We start from the raw sequence: 12746 nt of genomic DNA on the forward strand, positions 1-12746 counted from the left end.
GTAGTTTCTCCTGTACAGTCAGTTTGTGGAAAAATCGGCGTCTCTTCCAGTGATCTCTTTCTCCTCATTTATCATACTCGCTGTTTCATCGTTTAACGAATTAGTTTCTCCACTGAATGCTTCTTTAGGAAGCATTTAATTTCCTATAAAATTTTTTAACCTAGTTCTCTTTCCTCTGATGATCCATTTCTTTGATGTTTGTTTTCATCTGTCTTTTCTTTTTTTGTTGATGTCTTTCCAGTCACCCTTTTTTTCTTTCATTACAAAAACCGTCATTGTTCTTGTACATTTTGAGTGTAACCTTCTTAGAAAAGCCTTTCCTTTGCACTATTGATATCCCACACTCAGTATCAGATCACAGACATCTTATACGCTTTACTTATTTGCCAATATTTCATTTGTAAAAATCTGCTATACGTTCTTTATCACTTACGATTAATACTCAGTGTTGTTGCATTATTCAGTCGGTTGAAGAATTTGTGGTACATTTTCCTGGTACAGATGATCTTACAACTGCTATATTCACATCTTTTCGTTCGGGCTCCCTTGGAAAAACTTGCGCTCGTTCATAATCATACCAAAAAGTGATCCCAATCTACTTTAAGGTCTCAGAGGGTCCTCATGTCGAAGAGATACAATTGGTGTACTGTATTAAATGGCTCTGAGCACTATGGGACTTAACGTCTGAGGTCATTAGTCCCCTAGAACTTAGAACTTCTTAAACCTAACTAACCTAAGGACATCACACACATCCACGCCCGAGGCAGGATTAGAACCTGCGACCGTAGCGGTCGCGCGGTTCCTGACTGTAGCGCCTAGAACTGCTCGGACACTCCGGCTGGCTGTACTGCATTAGTTGGTACATTGTCAGTCTGGTTGAAAATACTCCGATTTGATAACTCCTACGTTCCTTTGCGTGTATACTTGTGGGGGGAACAGTGATGCGGGCGAGCTGCAAATGAAAAGAGCCTTTGTTCCGTTGTCCTTGCTATGGTGTGTTTGCTATGGAATCGAGTTACTAATTTAAGTATTTGTTCCCTTAACATATGATCACCAGCGATTATTTCACATCGTCTTTTGGTCAGTAGTCTTTTAAGTTTTTCCCAAGCATACAACCCTTTCTTTATCCTCAAGTTCCTCGATTGGTGCATGATAATTAATTTCAAAATAAGTGAAAAAAAAATGGTTGAAATGGCTCTGAGCACTATGGGACTCAATTGCTGAGGTCATCAGTCCCCTAGAACTTAGAACTACTTAAACCTAACTAACCTAAGGACATCACAAACATCCATGCCCGAGGCAGGATTCGAAGCTGCGACCGTAGCGGTATTGCGGTTCCAGACTGCAGCGCCTTTAACCGCACGGCCACTTCAGCCGGCCATAAATGAAAAAATTATCCTTTTTCGTCAGCGCTGAAAGTTTTGGCCTAACATGTGTAAAGCAAACTACAAAGTCCTAAGCTTATGGTGTTCCACAAATCCGGTACAGAGCTGAAACTTCTCCCTACTACAGCCACAGAATGTGCTTACTTCTCGCTTTTCTGGGATTCCATTTTCGTTCCGCCTTTCAGGGCTACAATAATACGTTTCGGTTTCACTGTTTGATCTGGTAGCACCGTTAGGTGTTCTGTATGATATAGCGATGTCATATTCCAGGCTCCATTACAGAAATCTGGCTTGTGTTTTATATCTCTACTGCTATGATTTGTTTGTCCACTATCATCTTCCTTTCTCTTCTTGTGACAGTCACTGCTGATCGGTCCACTTTAGTTTCGTTGAAGCTTCGCTACTTCCGTTCTTTTCACAGAGTGGATTGTCCACCCTATGTACAACCTCTTTCGGAGGAGCGGCAATTCTTAACCAGGGTTGCCTTCCCCTAGCCTTTGCAGAGTGAACCCCACATAATACGGGGAAGCATCATCTTCACCAGAGCTCTGCTAACCACCATATTTCTGGCTTCCTGCTGGGACTTCACTTGCACCGACACCGGCGCGTGGCATACGTATTTGCCACTGTCCGTCATTCCACAGATAGCTCCCTAGTTGTGCCGTTGCTTGTCTCGCACGACGTGGACGAGGGACTGAACCAGTGGGAGTCAAATATGTACTAATGATCAATGGAAAATCTGCGTTTGCTGAGAGAAGTGGACAACCCACGATCTTGTTGAGTGGTGAGGGTTTTACAGAATCTGAATCATTGTTCGTTGTTTTGTAGATGAAAATCTAAATAGCCCCAAGAATCAACTCACGTCGTAGTAACTTGAAATATACCCCTCCCTTTGTAAATGGACATTTACAGGCCTTCTTAATACAACGAGTGCAGCGGTCACCAGAATGGTCGTTCGGGAAACAAAAATAGCCTTAGCGCTCGCCAGACTTAACACCTCGGCATTTTTATCTTGGCTGAAACTACTGTAGTAGAGTCTACATACTGTGAGTCATGGAATTACGAGTTTCCCATGAAGCCGAGCCTCATAAAAATAAAAATAAATGTACATTGTATCGATCCTCGATACGTTTCTCCACATGCTCATAGCACAAAACCTCTCGAACCACTCACTCCTCTTAGTTCTGTCAGAGTCAATGGCCTCCCGCATTTCCTTCTCTTGATTTTTAATTGTGTACACGAGCGAAATTCGGTTGACAGTCGTCTTTTTGGTTTGTCGTTGTGTACTGTACCGTTACGTGATCTTTGCTGACTTTTTTGTTTGTACACCTAAAAGTGAGTGCCGTAACAAACAAAAGGAAATTTGTTTATTACAATTTTAAGTTAGAAGCACTGATTTCAAAGGGGAAAAATAAAACATTTGGTCTCGAATGGGTTGTCGGAAGTCACTGTTGTTGACGAGCGAAGAAACCGACTGAAATTGGAACAGTTTTCTTGAAAGAAATGTTATGAAGAGCCTCTTAGCCGAAAAACTACAAAGAAGTCAGAGTTTGGAAAAAACGAGTGAGGCGTTGTTCATTTGGTTTATTCTTTTAAACATGGTTTTAATAAATTTTTTTCCACATAAACTGGGGTTGTTCGAGTTTTCAGTAGTTCGAGATGGTACCAGTCCCGTGACGTCTTCCAAGAAACACCGACGATTCTCAAAGACATGTAGTGTCATGTAACACGTGTCTGTGCTGCGGTAAGTTCACACGAGATTCATCATTTTATACTGTCACCTGCAATCGCTTTATATCAGTAATCAAAGTCAACATTACGAGCGGTTGATATTACGGATCGTGTTGCGGCGGCGCGGTTCTTTTCCATCCCTTTACGACGGACCTGCACCTACCTGTGAACATGATCTTAGCAGATCATCAATAGCGAAGACGAGTGAAACCTACTGTACTTCGACGTGAACCAGCCTGCAATTAAAGTCACTAACCTACGTTTCGGGAGAAAGATTTCATATGAAATGAAAGGTTGGAAATGTTGTCCTCAATTAATATATTCTGAAACTTAGGTGAACAAGTATCACTGCCAAGCCCGTGCTAGTCTTAACACAGTCACTCACAATCCCACACACTCACGTTAGCAAGCTTATGGTGTTGCATTTCCCGAAAACATAATAGCTACAAAAATACTGATTGTTTTTGATTGATAATGCTCGCCAAATATTAAGTCTGTCGGTACCTAATGCAGTCTCAGTTTCTAGCCACCGATCTGCTCAATACGCCACGCGAAGTATGTGTCTTATCTCGTCACAAAATTCACTCAAAAATTCCGAAATTTCCACACACATATCGGAATTATTATACCGTCACTTTCCAACACTTTTAATGTATGAAACACTGTTAGATCCGGCAACTTATCATTTCCGTCGGAACTACTAATGCACACGTCCGATCTCTTTCATGGCTAGGCTTCGACTCTTCTTCCCTAGAATACTCTAAGTCTTCTCTACCAGTAGAGAAAGGCGCGCGAAGAATATTGCTTTACCATTGGTCAGTTTACTTAACAGCCGATAGAAAAACAGCATTCTCCCGCGTCAGTCCGCGCTTTTCATCCATAACCAATCGCAAAATAGTAAACCTCACGACTGCACTTTTTACCGACGTAATTATCTAATATGCTGGAGTTTTGTTTATGCATAAAGTTATTTGCTATTGTTATTTATACCTGAATTAACTTTCCCTTTACCGTAAACTTACTTTACAAATCCATTCTACAAAATTCCCCTTTGTTCACATCCATACTTCTTCGAAATGTTCCCACACTAAATCCTACTATATAACTCGTTAAACAATTATCTTCATATTAACATTAATCCACACTCACGCATCATTCATACTACTAAAACACATTTATAGCATTTTACATACACAAAAAGACATAAGAACAATTTATGAAAATACTAGAACAGTTTATGAAAAATATTCTATTACTTTAGTGCACTCTACTGGGCACAATCGAAACTAAATCAGTCCCTTATCCAATATTGTCGTCTATCGACTGATACATAATCTACGTGCGCATCCAGTCTCGCGTCACTATCTGTCACTGTCCAGCTCTGAGACACATCTCCCACTTAACCGCCTCTAAGGCAGGATTGTTATACGGCGCTATGCCTCAGTGTATTTGTTTATACTGTGGGGCTGTGATATCAAGCGCTAGGTGGTCACCGCGGTTCATGATGGACCCCTGAACATTAAAAATTATAATACATGGTCCTTAATACCGTGTTCGATCAACACGGACAGCAATGCAACACGCTACCATGCTGAGGACAAGGTTAATAACGAGTTCTATCAGTAGGATCTTCCATTTCTCCACCCGATTGTTTTGCAATTGCTGGATGGTCGACAGTAAATGTGGAAGCGATTCAATAAGTGTTTGTAGCACTTCCGACGCGTTCTCGATGGGATTTAAGTTAGGTGAACTGGCAGCCGTTAGATTCGCCTAATATCTTCTCTACACCAGCGCTCTTCGAGGCGGTCCACATCGTTATCCATAGAAATGAAGCAAGGGCGCAATGCACCCTCAAAATACACACAAGTATAATGTTGCAGTACCGATGACCGCGTGTGTATGGTGTTAAAAGATTTGGAGATTAGTACGCCTTTGCAAGATTATGCCTCTCCACACAATAAGAACTGAATTACCAAAAATTTAATGTTATCAATGCTGGACGGAATGCCAAGTGTTGAGAGGTGGGACCACATAATACACCCCCAAGTCTTTGAATACTTTAAACACACCTGTCAACGTTACTGTGATACTGTTCCTCTTCTCTATCTTTTCGTTGTAGGTTCGGCCCTGACTTCATTTTTGTGGATGACAATGTGCGACCATGTACAACGGGGTAGATGGAGGAGTTCTCGGAACGAATGGATATGCGGTGAACAGGCTGCCCTACACGTTTCCCTGACTTAAATCCCATGGAGCACATGTGGGACACGGTGGGGAGACGTAGTTCGGCACGTCCACATGCGTCATCTGTCATCCAGCTGTTTCCAGCTGCGCTACCTTGCACTACCTTGTGCTCAGCAAGGAACCACGTTGTAGGCCATGCATTGCCGTCTGAAGTGATTACACACAATTTTAAGAACCGTGTTCTGCCTCTTGTAATGTACAGGGAACCATAATGAATCACAGTGACTTCAGTGCAATTTCAGCCGTGGCTGGCTCTCGTCACACCTTGTTTTTTTCATCACTGGATGCAGTGCAGTGGTGTCTTATTTCTTCTTTGGTTACCGCCATAGCGTTGCTCTCTTCTCTCCGTGAGTGGCAGCAGCTGTACTCTCTTTGTTGTGGCGGATATATTTTCCAGCTGTGCGGTGTGTGGCAGTCGGTCGGTTGGGGCAGAGCAGCGACGAAGTCTCCGTGGCACGCGGTCAGGGCGGAGCCACTGGCGGCGTGCACGCGTGCACGCGCGGTTCGAGTTGTGAGGCGCTTCTTGCGAGGGTTAAGAAGTTCGTCGTCCACAAATTCCTGGACACTAAAGTTGAGTGCTCACTTAACCATAATGAATCACAGTGACTTCAGTGCTATTTCAGCCGTGGCTGGCTCTCGTCATACCTTATTTTTTTCATCACTGGATGCAGTCCAGTGGTGTCTCCAACTGCTAACACATCTCTTCGTTTGATCCCTGTTGTCACTTTCTGGGAGATTCCCTGCAAGCAACAACGTGTGTGCATTGAAGTCGGCTACAGTTGCAACCCTTTTCCTTTGTGGTATTTGACTTCATTTAATTCATTTCTTCATCGATGAAGTGTATCTTCTGCTTTGTGGCCATAGACGTTCCGGTTACCTGCCCCGGGCGTTAACGTAATTTTCGGCAGTGTATTTTTTTCGTCATGTTGATGCTGTGCAGCACGGCGTGTATTTCGACAGCTGACGTGTGCTGGTAGTTTGGGACTTTAATTCTGACTTGGCTGGACTGGGCAGCAGTATCCAGAACGTTGTGCTATTGACATCTTGTTATCGTTTTGCCGGTCGGCTGGAGCAGAATTGATCTTGTTGGTTGGTTCGTCGGCTGTCTTTAGGTTGTGTTGCCTTCCGATTAACAGGTGTCGGTCTGGCTGCCTGTCTCACCTAAACGTGCGTTAGTGTTACCTTCCCGAACCGATCCTGGTAACACTCTGACCGCCGCTCCTTGTGTTTCACATAGTGATTTCCTTTTTAGTCTTAAGTAGCCTGTGTGGCCTTCAGCCGAGTTTTAGGTTATTAAAATTACAAGACTTCTTCTTATGGCTTAAACCGTAAAAAAATTGTTTCTTGTTTGGTATGTAGCCTTCAGCCAAGTTCCAGCCTTTCAAGATTAAAATTGAAAATTCCCTGTGTCTAGGCCATAAGCCGTGAATTTGTTTTCATGATATGCGACCTTCAGCTGAGTTTACAGCCTATTTAGATTAAACTTTGTTCTTGATTAACGTGTGGCCTTCAGCCGAGTTCTGTGGAAAAAATTTAAGCTAAGGCTTTAAGCCTATTTCTATTGAAGATATTCTTTTTTCTAAAGAAGTGAAACCTCCAGATGAACTCCTGTACATCAATTCCTTGCTTAGGCTTGTGCTTGGATTTCCGATGTGGCTTTCAGGTGATCTAAATTACATCAAAAGAGGTCTTTCGTTAGAAACTTAAGAGTTTTAAATGCTTGCTTGTGTGATTGTGTTTTTTAACAAATAAAGTTTATATGTTGAGTGCAACTGACAGTAACTTATTTTGGCCGGTTTCCACAAATACAACCTCATCTGCTCTGTCCTACTAGCCCAGGGATTTCATAATTATTGTAATGAAGCTATTATTTCTGTTGACCTCACAGCGTATTTCTTTCAGTTACTTTCTGTACTGTACTGTAGTAGTTCTTTCTATGCTCAAAGTTTCATAGAGCTGATTAACTGGCAGTGACAAATCATGTGAAATTTACTTCTATCTGTGCGTTTTGCGCACCAGTGTACTTTGTTAATAGAAAAGAATTATTGTATAAAAGCTCTCTGATGCTTCATGGTGGGGAAACATTTTGAAAAATATTGGTGCTTTTTTTTACATATGTTCCATCAGGTTGGCGAATAACATTGTTAAACTTGTTTTTCATAGGATGAAGTAGCCAGTGTCTCGGACGCACTTAAATTGCGTAAAAAATTTCTCGCAGCGTTGTCGTTAGGCACAGGAAAAAGAGAAGCCGTCGGATACGAAAGTTCTGAATCTCTAAAAATTAAATGACGGTAAATCCGATTAGCAATAATTCCAGAGTAAAATGTAGTCGAAGCATGAAAAAAAAATTACAAAAGTCGAACCGTTGAAACAAAACCGTTAGCGTTCATCGAAATTTTTCTCCTACGTGGAGCATTAAAATGTGTGGCGAATGCATAAAGGGGACGATAACGATTTATTTAAATGAGAGAGAGAGAAATTTTGCATTTTTATGGCGAGCACACCGTCTCCACTGTCCCGAGCAGATAAAGCGGCAGTGGAGGAATGTAACCGCCTACCAGCTATGGCGCGGGAGGGAGGGGGAGGGTTGGAGCAGGAGATGGAAGGGGTGAGAGAGTGGTGGGAGGAGGGGAGGGGGCGTGTGTGTGGATGCGTGTGGGAGCAGGGAGGGGGGGGGGGTTCGGCACAAGTGGCAGAGAATTACACGCAGTCGCTAGCGGCCAGCCGCTGCGATTATTCAATAGAGCGTGCGGCGCTGTGCTGCGGCCGAGGCGGCTGCAGTCCACGGAGATTCCCGTGAGCCACGGCGGCCGACCTTGTGCGTGCCTTGCTTACGAATGGCGGCACTGACACCACACAAGTGAAAGGGTTGTGACAAAAGCACGCAACTGCCTCCTGTGCAGAACACAAATTTAAGGAAACGACTGTGTGATTCGGGCGTTCCTTCTGCTAAGTCCATTACTAATACAGCCTGTGTCAATTATAAACGACTCTCATTAGGTACTCACAATGACACAGTATTCTCTAAATACTGCACCCGTAGGGTCTCTGTATGAGCAGAAACGGCAGCAGTTTGGTAATCTTTGTCACAGGGACCTTGGTTCCTTAGCACAAGTATGCAGAAGATCTCTTTGTAAAAGGTAGGTGGCTTCATTTTCTTGTCATGGCAGGGGCTTACTTTGGCTTCTGTTGTTATCAGTGATGGTGTGGGAATATGCTTCCCGAATGCTGTTTTGGCCCTATCGGGCTACGCTGACTGAGATAATCTTCATAGTGCAGTTGCAGATATTACCTCTTTCCCCATACCCCAAAACTGAGGAAACACCTTTCCGAAAGTAAAGCTTCACACCATCAAGACGAAGTAGAAGCCAAAGTAAGTCGGGTGCCTGGCAAGAAGCAAGAAAGCCACGAAGTGTGATCTATCAGTAGCACAATTCACTTAGTAGTTAATAAATTACGCAGCTAATCAGGTTGTACAATTTATGTATAGACTTGATCCGGTTTCGATACAGCTATGGGTATCTTCTTCGAATTTCACATTGTATGTGGCTTGAGGCTTCAGCTCGTGGTGAATGTAACCTTTTCTGCGTAAAGTGGCACAAGTAACTTCTCATTCTTCTCAAGAAGATAGTCTTAACGGTACCGAAACATGGGCCAAGTCTAAAAATTACTAATTTCGGCAACTGACTGGCTGTGTAATTTATTAACCGGAAACTTACCCATAGTTGCTGCTAACAGCCATGTTCAATATTGTGAACATTACGTCTGGCAGCCCACACAGATCTGCTGAGGAGTCAAACCCCCTGTGACAAAGATTATAAAATTGCTGCCACTTCTCATACAGACACCTTAACCCGAATATTATGATTCGCATTCTTCGGGAATTTGTGCATTTCAGAGGATCAAATATTAACAATACGTTAATATCAGTTCATAGTTAAACAATAACGCACCCGTGAGAGTGTAGCAACAGAAACTGGTCGTTTTATAAGAGGAGCTGTTCAAATGCTCCTTGTAATTCATGATCCTACACTTTTTAGGTGCGGAAAGATCTAAACTGGTTACGCAAGTGATTCACAGCACAATGTTCATTTCCTCCAGCAATGGCTTTTAAGTTACTTACCGCTCCACTTTACAGTATAAAACACCTTTGGCTTTCAGATTTGAGATAGTCGGTTAAAACTCTAATTTGTAGGTTTGTTGTCGTAGTTTTTATAATTAAGCTTTATTTGAGACTATCTAATTTTATCAATTCCCCGTTTTAAGAAAATTTTTCCTTGTTTGTTCCCAAGTCAAAATTTACTCTACACATTATGAGAACTAAGACTACGCACACAAAATACATCCAGGACGAATGCGTCGAGGTGCAGTTTTCACCAAGTTATAACGAAAACAGTGGCAAAATTTCTGGCGTACGCAAGTCATTGTTAACTTTCGTAGTTGCCTAATTATGACGACGGCTTCTTTTATAATAGAACTACATATATATCTACGTGGCACTGGAAAGAGCCTTTGAAGGCAACCTTGAGAGTAACTGCATGGAACAAGGGAACAGCGCTGCAGTTCACTGACCCGCCATTTTGCAGAAAATGTCCAACAAAAGTTTCCTCAATTCTTCCAGACGTAAGCAAGCTCATACCTCAGGCACTGACGTATGTCAACATGAAATTTTTGGTAGCCCGGTTCCTGTGGTGCAGGGAGGCATAATCTTGCAAAGACGTACTAACCTCCAATTCTTTGAATACGATACACTCACCGGGAAACCTTACTGCGACATAAACTGCTCCCTTGTGTGTGTTTTCAGGGTGCACCGGACCCTGACTTCATTTCTATGGATAACAATGTGGACTGCATCGAAGAGCGCTGGTGGGGGTGCTCTTGGAACAATAGGATATTCTGCGAATGTAATGACCTGCCTGTTCACCAGACTAAAACCCCTTGGAGCCCTTGTGGGAAGTGTTGTGGAGAGTTATAGAATCGCGTCCATATATACAATCGACCGTCCAGCAGTTGTCAAAAACGCTGCTAGAGGAACTGAAGATCCTGTCGCGAGAACTTATTAACCTTGTGGCCAGCATGGAAGTGCATTGAGGATGCATTGGTGTCCGTGTTGATTACACACACTGTTGAGAACCATGTGTTGTCATTCTTAATGTGCCGGGGCCCATCGTCAATCGCGGTGTCTTCAGTGACATTTTTATCTTTCAGCGAAACTTCATTTATTTTCGTCTTATGGACTATATGGAGTATTTCTTTCAGTTACCTTCTGCATTATAACTGTAGCAGTTCTTTCTGTGTATGGCGCAAGTTTCGTCGAGCTCTATTTCCTAGTAGCGAAATAAATTTCGTCTGTAAGTTTGGAGCACGGGTGCAGTTTCTGCAGAGTAGCAGCTGTGACTTCTTTGAATAGTCGAACCCTTCTGCGCGCCATCGGGACCCAAAGACAAGGAAAAGCATTCGTTGTATCATTACAGAGCTTCCTTCGCCTTAGGAAAAGTTTTTTTAATTTACTGAACAAATGAGAACTGAATAACTTTAAATCAACTCACCGTAACACCCAATAACCTTTACATGCCCTCTTCATCCGAAGCACATAATTTTCTTTGGATCTTTTCTTTAGTCTTCGGGAAGAAGAAAGTGGAGGGTGAAGGGCAAGAGAAACAGGGTAGTCTACCACGTTTGGCAAAAGCTTGTCGCTTTTGTGTTGGTATTGAGTGCTCCAGAGCACCAAAATTGCTGTAAGTCTGCAACATTCCATCCAGAATTTACTAAGCGTTGGTTGTCAAGAGAAACAATGACCAAAAATACTTTATCTTTGCCACATAAGAACGAATCAATGGTTTACCGCTTCTGCGGCCCATTAACTGTCGTTCGCGGGCAAGTCGTATTAGAAACGAAACATAAGCATTAAACTGGAATACAAGGTGCATACTGAAAGTCGTGAGCAAACCATTGTTGAAAGTCCAAAAACGTAACAAACACGAATGCGTGATTGTAATTTAAAGACTTCGCAGTATATATTGTCATATTATGATGTCATTTTCGATTGTCACGTGACCAGAGAGGGTACTTCCAAATGGGCGACATCGATGTTTCGTTTCGACACGTGCTGTCATTGAATTTCATGTAAAGAGGGAAAATGTATGCTAGAATTTACCTCAGACTTCAGTGTGCCTTAGGAGAAGGCTGAATGACCGTCATAAGTGTTAGCAGCTAGATGAAACATTTCAGTGATGGAGTATCCAAGAAGAGCCTTCTAGCGGTCGACCTCGGACTGTCTCCATAGAACACAATAAAGAAAGAGTTAATGAGCCCATTAGAGAAGACACGGTGTTACAGAGAATGAAATGACTGAAAACGTGCAACGAAGAAATAATTCGAAAGGTTTACGACTGTTGGGTTCCGTGTTCATTGGTCGAAGACTAACTCCAGCGGAGAACCGTCACCCAGAACCTTCATCAGAGATTTCGAAATAGAGATGGTGGTTTTTTGATGAGTACTGTGAGAGGCGATGAAAGTTGGTTTCATAATTATGAACCTGAAACAAATCGCCAGAGTATGGATAGGTACAACTAGGAATCACCATTGAAGGAGAAAGCTAAGAGAGTGATGTCTGCTGGGAACATTATAGGCATCGTCTTCTGGAATGTAATGGCTTGCATCCTGATTGATTTTCTAGAACATCGACAAACCATATCTGCTGCCGCTGTATCCAGACAATTTTGAAGCCTCGTTGCGCATTGCGTGGTAAACGCCGTGTTTTTTTCTCGCGTATCATGTCGTTTCTGGAAACCCAGAATCTACTCTGTAGGAGTCAACATGGATTCCGGAAACAGCGATCGTGTGAGACCCAACTCGCTTTATTTGTTAATGAGACCCAGAAAATATTAGACACAGGCTCCCAGGTAGATGCTATTTTCCTTGACTTCCGGAAGGCGTTCGATTCAGTTCCGCACTGTCGCCTGATAAACAAAGTAAGAGCCTACTGAATATCAGACCAGCTGTGTTGCTGGATTGAAGAGTTTTGAGCAAACAGAACACAGCATTGTTCTTCTCAATGGAGAGACGTCTACAGACGTTGAAGTAACCTCTAGGGTGCTACAGGGGAGTGTTATGGGACAATTGCTTTTCACAATAGGTGTAAATGACCTAGTAGATAGTGTCGGAGGTTCCATGCGGCTTTTCGCGGATGATGCTGTAGTATACAGAGAAGTTGCAGCATTAGAAAATTGTAGCGAAATGGAGGAAGATCTGCAGCGGATAGGCACTTGGTGCAGGGACTGGCAACTGACCCTTAACATAGACAAATGTAATGTACTGCGAATACATAGAAAGAAGGATCCCTTATTGTATGATTATATGATAGCGCGGAACAAACACTGGTAG

The sequence above is a fragment of the Schistocerca piceifrons genome, chromosome 3, assembly GCF_021461385.2.
Source record: "Schistocerca piceifrons isolate TAMUIC-IGC-003096 chromosome 3, iqSchPice1.1, whole genome shotgun sequence".
Lineage (NCBI taxonomy): Eukaryota > Metazoa > Arthropoda > Insecta > Orthoptera > Acrididae > Schistocerca > Schistocerca piceifrons.